The sequence below is a fragment of the Plectropomus leopardus genome, chromosome 24 (assembly GCF_026936395.1).
Source record: "Plectropomus leopardus strain MGB_pleo_1.0 chromosome 24, ASM2693639v1, whole genome shotgun sequence".
NCBI lineage: Eukaryota > Metazoa > Chordata > Actinopteri > Perciformes > Serranidae > Plectropomus > Plectropomus leopardus.
In genome coordinates this window covers 9,722,006-9,731,430 of record NC_142199.1, presented here as the reverse complement: position 1 = coordinate 9,731,430, position 9,425 = coordinate 9,722,006, and the positions used below count along the sequence as shown (strand labels likewise).

Below are 9,425 nucleotides of genomic sequence, written 5' to 3'. Positions count from 1 at the left end.
CTCCATCTTTTGCCATCTTTATTCCGCTCTGAAATGACTACTGTCACACTTATTTCACTCTCAGTATTATCTTACAGAAGCAGAGATGCTGTTCACTAAATTTGGTCCAACACAGACGACAGTAATGCTCTGTCGTCTCCAGGTGAGTTTACCTTGTCAGTGCAGGAGCGTCCTGAGAGAGGAAAGCTACCACTATAGTAGAATTAATCAGGTGCACCCAGGGGACTAACTAAGACTTTAAAAAATATATCTAGGTCAAGATTCTGGTTGGGGTGTTTATTTTAAGATAGGGTGTATTCTTATTAATATGGTAATGTAATTCATTCATTTTGAGGTGTAATTGCTGTATGTATGCTCTTCGTCGCAACTGGAAATCCAATTAATGCAGTAGAGCTTAATACTTCTTAAAGGGTAAGGTGGTATTTTCCAATCTGGATCCTATTTTCCGATGTTTTGTGTAAAATGGGAACAACAGTTTTTAGAAACTGATCTAGTTTTGAGAGAGAGCACTGCAGACAGCAGCAGCCAAACGAAGGGGCAGTGTTATCTCTTGGGGCAAATATGCACCGTAAATGTATGTCAAAGTGTTTGTTTTTGCCTCCGACAGGCTCAGAAACAGGCTGAAAACACTATTGCTGCTATTGCTATTTTACGTTTTTTCTTATGGTGTATGGTTTTGTACTGTGAAGCACTTTGTAACTCTAGTTTAGAAAAGAGTTAGAGAAATAAAGTTTATCATCATTATTGCAAAACCAGACTCCATCCACATAAAAAGTATTTTAGCATGTATAAAGCCAGCATATTTTCACATGTAACTGAGTGAATTAATGGTTTACTTCAGTCAAAGCAGAGATCTGATTGTTGGAACAGTGGAAATGTGAACCAGGACAGTTTTGTGGGTTTTACTTTGCATCTTTCATATTTGAATGAGGTGTGTTTTATGATGATAAAATTGGTGTTTATTTATATGGAGTCTGGTAGGTTTGGTGAAAATCTTTTTTAGTGTTTTTTTTTGTTTTGTTTTTTTTTTAAAAAGGGATCTTAGTCTTTGACAAAAAGAACTGTCTATGTCGAGAACATTTCCATAAATTGTCAGACTCCTATATCAATCTGAGCCTGGATGAATTTCAAAAAAAGTTGGCCAGGGTCCAGGTTAAAATATAAATGTAAATACAAACTTACCCTTTAAGTTTGTATTTACATTTTGTGGCATTATTCTACAAAACTCATGTTGAACACATTATCCAAAACCTAAAAATTGTTATTACAGAACAGAACTGTTCCTCCTTTTATAACAGAAGTGTCACTACACAATCCAATATACTTAAACTAGATTATAAACACATTATGTATGTATGTGCTGCTACCACAACTCTAAAATATTATTTACCACAGATATTTAAAGAATAACTGAACACTGAGTATCACAGTCAGTCAGGTTTCCAGCCACATGTATATTTTCTCTTTTAAAAATATTCTGACTGAAAAAAATTCACTCCTTCTCTCCAAATTTCCAGAGTTTCGGCACCAGTGTTTTAACACAATTGACAGTGTGCATGAAAACAGGTGGTTGGAAATGTCGTGTAGCGTCCTGAAACGCCCTGGTGTTCACCTGACCATCACTGCATCAAGGTAAGACTTCAAGCCACTAGAGGGCAGCAAATACTAAACTTTCAAGGGGTGTTAAGTTTCTCACAAACATCTTTAGTTGAATTCAAATGATGTAAACTACTGTGACATGAGATCACAGGTTAAGTTAACTTCCAACTCTGAACTGAGTCACACTGATTACCAGTAACATGCACCTATATACTGGAAAAACTGTGAATCAGCCTTAAATCAGAGGCACTCTTTCCTCCGAGGGACTTTAAAGTTCCACTTAGAGAAATCTTTAGTGATATTTATCAGTGTTTGTCATTTGTTCTTAGGTCTTTCATCTTAATGAAACTTTCTGAATAAAAATAACTTAAATAATTGAGTAGTTTCAGTTTCCCCAGTGGTAGCTCTTGCTATGAATAGTCTTAAATAACTAAATAAAAGCTTCATTCCTGATATCAGTACATCAAAGGTTAATTCAGAGGTGCCCAGACTCCTCCTGGAACAGGACTACTTTTCCCTAATTAGCTAAATGAACATATTAGCAATTATTTCTACTGCCATTTTTTTTCTCTCACTAGTTTGCTCTCATGGCCACCTCTTAACGAACACTCCTCCTGCCAATTAAAGGAGCTCAAGTGCCAATTACCAACATAAGGAAAAGGCTCTCAGTCGGAGCAAACACTCGACTGTAGAAACAGTTAAAAAAATATACAATTTTAACATTTAGCTCACAAAGGCATAGATTTTGTGTTTCTGTCAACAACTTGTCAGTGAAAAAGTGGTGTGAAAGAGGTGTTGTTGGAAGTGAAGTGGCTTCTGATTGCTGCTGTGACAGACACACTTCGCTGCAGGGAGCTCATCAACAACTGCAAGAAAAAACATCTTGCAAAGTTGCAAAACAGTTGGTGTTAGTGCAGCAGTTCCCTGGAGCAGGAGTGTGTAATGTCATAGTTGGTCTTAATATACTGCTAGTGTCACCTACAAATGAGATTTTGAAATAGCAGTGACTGCTTACTGTGTTAAAAATCACCTATTTGCCTCTTAAATGTAGAAACAGAGACACCTGCCCTTATTGCATATTCGCAGATTCCCATGAAAAAGTAGATACAGCACAATTACTGAGTCGAGTAAGATCTACTTTTATAGCACAGCTGATGTAAGTGGAAACTCCAGCCGTGAAATGATTTCTCTGCCACCCCGACTGCTGCCAAAAACCTGCAGGAGAGTCAGAGGTTGGTTGAGGAGAGGCACACCTTCTTTGCCTTTATTTAATCTCACCAGAACAGTGAGTACACTTCACGTCTGCCACACTCAACATCTGTCAGTTACCAACAAACTCACAATTGGGGGTCTGTCCGAATGATCTGACGATAACATACAATATAACACTACACTGGATCATTTCTACCTCTTGCTCCATTTAGTTTTCTACATCAACTACAGCTCCTTTGTTGTTTACTCAGCCCTGAGGGAGACATCTTCAAAAAGCATCTTTCCAAGACTCACTGGCCTAGTTTACTGTAGACATTAACACTGTACTGCCTCACCTGTGCTTATAGTGCCCCCTGCTGTCCTCATTCTGACATGACTACACACATCGACACTACATACTGACTCTCGTGAGGCTTTCAGTATGTAGTGTGTTTGATCACAAAATTATGAATATTAAAAAAGGCAGCATATGGGCACTTTTTTTAAAAAAAAAGAAAAAAAGATAAGTTTTTTAAAAAATGAAATAAAATTTAAAAAAAATAATAACAAGGCCATCAAAACTGAAAATTGCTTTTAAAAATATAATAATTCTGTAACATAATTTTAAATATGGAATTATGATCATTATAAATATGATTTTTTCCCCCCTTGGCTTTGTAAACATAATTTCTAAATCTACTAATTTCTTGCTAATTTCAAAAAAATCTTGCTAAGTTGCTTAATACCTTATTTCCCATGTTTTTGAAAGAAATCACACCAGTTTTGAAAGTTTTGACTATGGAATAATTAGACGTGTGCACATTTGACTGGAAAAAAAGAAGAATGTTGCTGGATGATCAGTAAGCAATGTTCTTGTTTCAAGAGTCAAACACTTAACTCACCCTGGTGATTTTTTAATCACCAAGCTTAGCCTTTTATGCATTAATTTAGGTTGTAAATGTCTTTATTTTAGTCAAAATAAAAGTCCTCTGCTATTTTTATTTTTTATTGGGGGTGGGTGCACACGTTTTACATTCTGTGGGGGGCGTGCATGTGATTTCTTTGCTTTCTATTGATATCAATATTGTTTTTGTACTCGATACTTTAACCAAAATACGTCACATTACGTAATAACTTTTAGGACTCAGGATTTTGAGGGGAAAAAAACTTTTAACTTGTACTTTGGCTGTAAATTCACAAAACAGAGCCGTTTGGCTTTTTAAACTGGAAGCGCGTGCTGTGATTTACGGCTTGTCCCGGCGTAAAAACACACTCACAAAGAAACGCTGCCGGTAAGTTATTTTGTAGCCAACGAGGTGACTTAAACAAGCATACCCAAACCACAAGTGGGCGAGACAAGACCTGCGTCAGCTCTGGAAGCGGACTCCACTCCATATTCATAACTTGAATTAATCTTTTTTCATGAAAAACTTTAATTTTTGGTGGACAGTACGGAGTAAAATAATCCAAAAATATCGAGGAATGGATACATATTCGGACTTTATGACCGCCTCAAAGGTAGGAAGTTAGCACTGTTTCCGTCTCTCCTGACAGGTGCTGATAGTTTCCCTTAATGAAACTGAACTCGTGAATTATGGAGAATTTTTGAACAAAATGTCCATATTGACCAGTTTAAACATTTGAAACAATATTTCGAAGCGCCATTTAAGCCGGTTAGAACTCAGGTAACCTGAATCTAGTTTTTTGAAAGTTAAGACTTTGTTTATTTGAAATTTGAAGAGACCCTTCCAGAACCTGTCTTTCTACAGTAACTTTAAGTCTTTTATTCGTAATTTCAGGGAGACTAACAGGGAGAGAGGCACAGAGCTGGACCAGAGTGCGCCTGACAGGTGTTCAGAGTCATGTCAAAGGTATGTAAATGTCCTTCATAACTATCGAGGACGTATTGTATTCAGTGGTACAGCGAGACTAATCTGAAAGAGAGTTTTGAGGGGAAAATTGGGGCTTTTGGTCTTATATGCTGCATGAAATATGATCTTTTCAATGCAATGCCACTGTAACAAATTTCCCCTTAAAATTAGCAGCTGTGGTTGCCAGCATCCTGACATCATTTTTGCGTTACTTCCGAAAAGTGTAGTTGCCAGTCGTTTACTGTAATTGTACAGTGTAACTACTTTAACCCCTTGAGCCTTAAGCCGTTTTTACCTAGTGTTTGGTTCGCCTGGACTTAAATCTCAGTCTCTCAATGCACAATGAAGATATAAACATCGTTTTTTTCAGAACAGCCTGGGCTATCAAAATATTTAGGCTGCAGTGATGTCACTTGAATGTACAAATAGTTATGAGACCATAAAGACAAAAGAAAAAACAAGACGGAAATTGAATTGTACAGATCTTTATTGATAAATCACCCAAAAGTATTATGCACAAGCTTTTTTGCTGTAGAAAACGTTTCTCCCAAGTGTTGGGAATAAGAAAGTGAAAAAATAATATTTAAAACTATTAGAGTTAAAAAAAAATGGACACATTTGCAGTGCTGCTGCAGAGGGCCACATCACGCTCCTGACACACAGAGAGGGCCCCGATCCTCCTGCCTGCTCTGCCTGCAGTCAACACAGAGTTTACATCCATATGAGGCCCTGCTGTCTCCTGATTTACCCTGGTCTCATTATTGTTATTATTATTATTTTTATTATAGGCGTTTATTCTGATGCAGGAGGCGCTGCCAAACACACAGTGCAGTTTGCTCCAGATGACGTGGCATAAAAGCGGAAACAAAGAGTCGGACGATCTTCCGATTGGACGAAAAGACCAAAACAAACCTCCGACCTCTCCAAAGGAACTATGGGAAACCAATATGGCGTCTCGCATCGACGTGAATATACTCTTATCACCGAAATATGATAAAAAATATGGACTAAAGACACCCAATATCGGATTTATCATCACGGATTTAACGAGCAACGTGCCGTAAAAACACCCGGTTTCCAGGGCTGAGCAGAGAGGCTGCTGAAGGAGCTACGACGCGTCGGAGAAATCCCCGTGAAAGGCGCAGCCGGGAGCCAAACACCGCCGAAGAAAGTAAGACGATCCGACCTGCGGCCGCAGAGTTAGGACACTTTCCAGAGAGAGGAGCGCACTTTAGTCGCCGGCGACTACGCCGAGGGTTTAAAGTACTTCAGAAGTATATTAACATTATATTATTACAGAAGGCCTATTCTGCTGTAGGATTTGAGGTTGACAGTGTAATACTGGCTCCAAAATACATCAAAATGTACAGTGTTTTACTGTATTTTCCCAAAAGCTGTACACATCTGTGAGAAGTTGATTTATTTGACAGCATTTTGTTACAGTGTGGGTAAGCTTCATATGAAACAAAAACATGAAAAATATTCCCAGGATGTACACTGATATGCAAAATTAGTGGTACAACTTTGCAACCAAAACCTTTTTTCTGTTAAAAGTTTAAAAATGCATAGAATTGCAATCCTATAGGGATGCTACCAGCACCGCAAACCACATACGTACCACTGTTGCAGGGTGTTATCAGTGAGTAAAATAAGCAATGAGTAGCATAAATGCTCCTGTTTGTAGTGTAGCATTTTTAGCCAGGATTATCTGAATGTGTCTATATATTACTATGTATTTCTGGTATTGGAAACATGGAAAATATGTTTGTTCATGTATAGGCCCCATCACATAATCACATAAGCTTTAAAATCTGAAATATTTACATATTATATACCACTGCATAACGCTCATTTCAATTTATTCTGTCAGTTTCACTAAATACACTGTGCAAGTTCAGTTTGAGGCAAAGGAGGAGGAGGAAGAGGGCTATTTATTTATGTATGCATTGTGGTTTAATAGTTTCAGAAGAACAGAAAAAAATACTTTAAAAGTTACTTATTAACACCCTCGAAAATCTATTTTTATTGATCTCCACCCTGCTGCAGTGATGGGTAGCACTAACCATTTACTCCGGTACATACTGGAAACATGGTGTTTTCAGTGTTGTTGATGGGCTATGGATTATCTTGGAAGAGCTTTGCATAATACAAAAACATGAAAAACATCCTCAGGAGATTACAGAAGTACGCCGAGACACAAAATGAGTGGTCAAAACAACAACATTTCTGCATTAAAAAACAAACAATAGGCTAAAAATGCATTAAACATCAGTCCTTCAGGGAGGCTGCCAGCAAACTGCATATGTATCATTGCAATATTGTATACACACATACCAATAATTACAGCATATTAACGTTAATAAAATAAGCGCAGAAAACCACGAATGCGCACTGTATAAATATATATTATACTTTTAGCCAGGATAACCCTTACAAAATTTGAATACGTTTATTGGAATTTCTCATATTGAACAAATGGAAAATGTACATGTTCCTGCTTCGCACCCAGAACATATAAAATATTTACTTATGAAGTTAATTTCAGTGGTAATGGTAATTTCCATTTATTCTGTCAACTTCAAATATGCATGCTGAGATTGTACCAAAGGGTAGAACGAAGCTACCGCTTTCCTGTATATTTGGGTTTAATAAGTTCAGAGGAAAAGTATAATCTATCCTTCTGAGACCCAGTGGAAAAACAAAGGTTTTATTATTTAGATTTTTTATACATAATTTAAGTAATTAAGGTGTAAGATACAAATTACAAAGTTTTTTTTATCACTAAAATGTTATTTATGAATGTTTTATAATGTGCCCCTTATAGTGGACATCAAGTCAGTTTCTTCCAAATTAAATTTACATTTAATAACAGTAAATTACATTATACGATTAAATTCACCTTTATGAAATGTAACATTAAAGTTATTGTGCATGCTGTTGTGTGTGCTTATGCATTTGTGAAAGTGAAAAATAAGTTTACACTTCCTTGAATGTGTCCAATAGCTAAAATTTAAGAATCCTAGTTTACAGGTGCTGGATGTCAATAATGTTTCCCTCAGGCTCCTCTTCAGCTGATCTGCCCTCCAAGCATTAAAACTCTGCTCTGCTCCCGGCCTCTAAAGTTTTTCCTCTTCCCTGAAGTTTGGAAAATGGTTGAAAATGAGAAGAAGCAAGTCAGTCTCCCCCATAAAGGACATGTGTTAAAAATACTGTACACGTCAAAAATCTTAATATAATATTGTTAAGACTCACAGAGCAGAAACTTTCTCTGTAACTTTGATCATTTATCTCCCAGAAAGGACAACATAAATTGCTTGGTCTCAGGAGGCTACATAGTTAGATAATACCTACACCTCTGAATATGATTTTTGTTTCTGTCCTCCACCCTGCTGAGGGACACCGTGACCTCAGTGTTGGATGTGGCACTTACTGTGGTTTTGTCCAAAGGTAGAAAAATGATGGACTCATGTCATTGATGTTTTACAGATATGAATAAATGTTCACGTAACTTAAGGCCCTGCTGTATGTATACTTGGAAATATGGTGAGCAGTTCACAGTCAAGTCAAACAACGCATTATTGCTTTAGCTTTTTTTTGTCTGTAAAGAGGACAATACTCATGGACTGGAAACTTGGAAACAGGACTGCTGTAACAAACATACAACAGCTGTTTCTGTTGTTTCTGTATGTCCTGTGGATTGTTGCTGTCATTGTCTTTCCTGTTGTGGAAAATATAAAAAAAATCAAAGGAAAAAAACTGTTGGTGTGGTCACAGGTGCAACAGAGGCCAGTGAAAATCACAAATGAGAAAGTAAAGCCAGTGTCAACAAACTTAACGAGTTTACTTCATCTCCGCGTCACCAAGTGGAGCAGCTGAAAGACATAAGTTACCTCCACCCTCCTCTCCAGCAGCCCACCCACACACACCCACACACACCTCCCCGTCCAGACAGCAGTACAGTACACACCGTCCAGCCGGCGGCTGCTTGGGATGCCAGTCAGTGCCGAGGTTTCTGTTTTTGGACCACCTCATTCACTTACAGCACCCCCCGCAGGCTTGTGAGTAGCTGGTAGTCTGGATCCATCACACCATCTCATCTAATAATAGCAACTCTCAGGCTCATAAATGCGTACCGCGCCGTGCGTAATGGAGCCATTACAGTAACCAAGTCCTACTTCTGAATAGCCAGGCAGTCCAAAGTGGGTGTATCAGTTTCTCAGCAGATTCAATTTTAGTAAATGTGTAAGGGCGCTGTCATCTAGCAATGCGCTTCCCCATCGGAGAGGAACCGCAAACAACTTGTCTGCAACACAGTAAATCCGATTTTAACTTATTCCTCAAGTTGTAGCTCAGATTTTATTAATCTCTGTGCCCCAAATCCACGAGAATGAAACTGACCTACTAAACCAATTTTGGGTTATGGGGGAATTGCTTGACTATAAATGTATTCATATTGGTTTTGGCCTGTCACGTGACCACCACCTCCACCCATCGGAGGTCAAAGTTGGTTCCATGTTTGACTCCCCTTAATATTTTTCTACTACCTCATCGCTCCAGTGCGGAAATACGCGTTCACTGATGCGTCCGCCTGGTGTCGGGTTTTACGCATGGCGTCCGCCAAACGGGACTGTGGCCCGCGGAGACCACCTCCTCGCATCCTACTATTTAGAGGTGGGAATGCTCCGACACCCCCCCACCCCCCCTGCACACCTGCTCCGCTCCGTCTGTCCCTGTCTGACAGTCCGGCCGGTCCTCCTCCTGCCT

General features: G+C 38.5%; 1 protein-coding gene across 2 annotated transcripts in view; it reads left to right on the top strand.

The window, feature by feature from the left end:
* Positions 1 to 4,196: 4,196 nt before the first annotated feature.
* dmd (dystrophin) overlaps positions 4,197 to 9,425 on the top strand; it is a 324,760-nt gene continuing 319,531 nt past the window's right edge. The window contains exons 1-3 of one of the 2 annotated variants that reach the window (XM_088074779.1): positions 4,197 to 4,308; positions 4,590 to 4,661; positions 5,450 to 5,832. The gene's annotated coding sequence lies outside the window, so the exon portion shown is untranslated. The remainder of the gene's footprint in view (positions 4,309 to 4,589; positions 4,662 to 5,449; positions 5,833 to 9,425) is intronic. The other variant, XM_042513262.2, reaches the window with a different exon arrangement.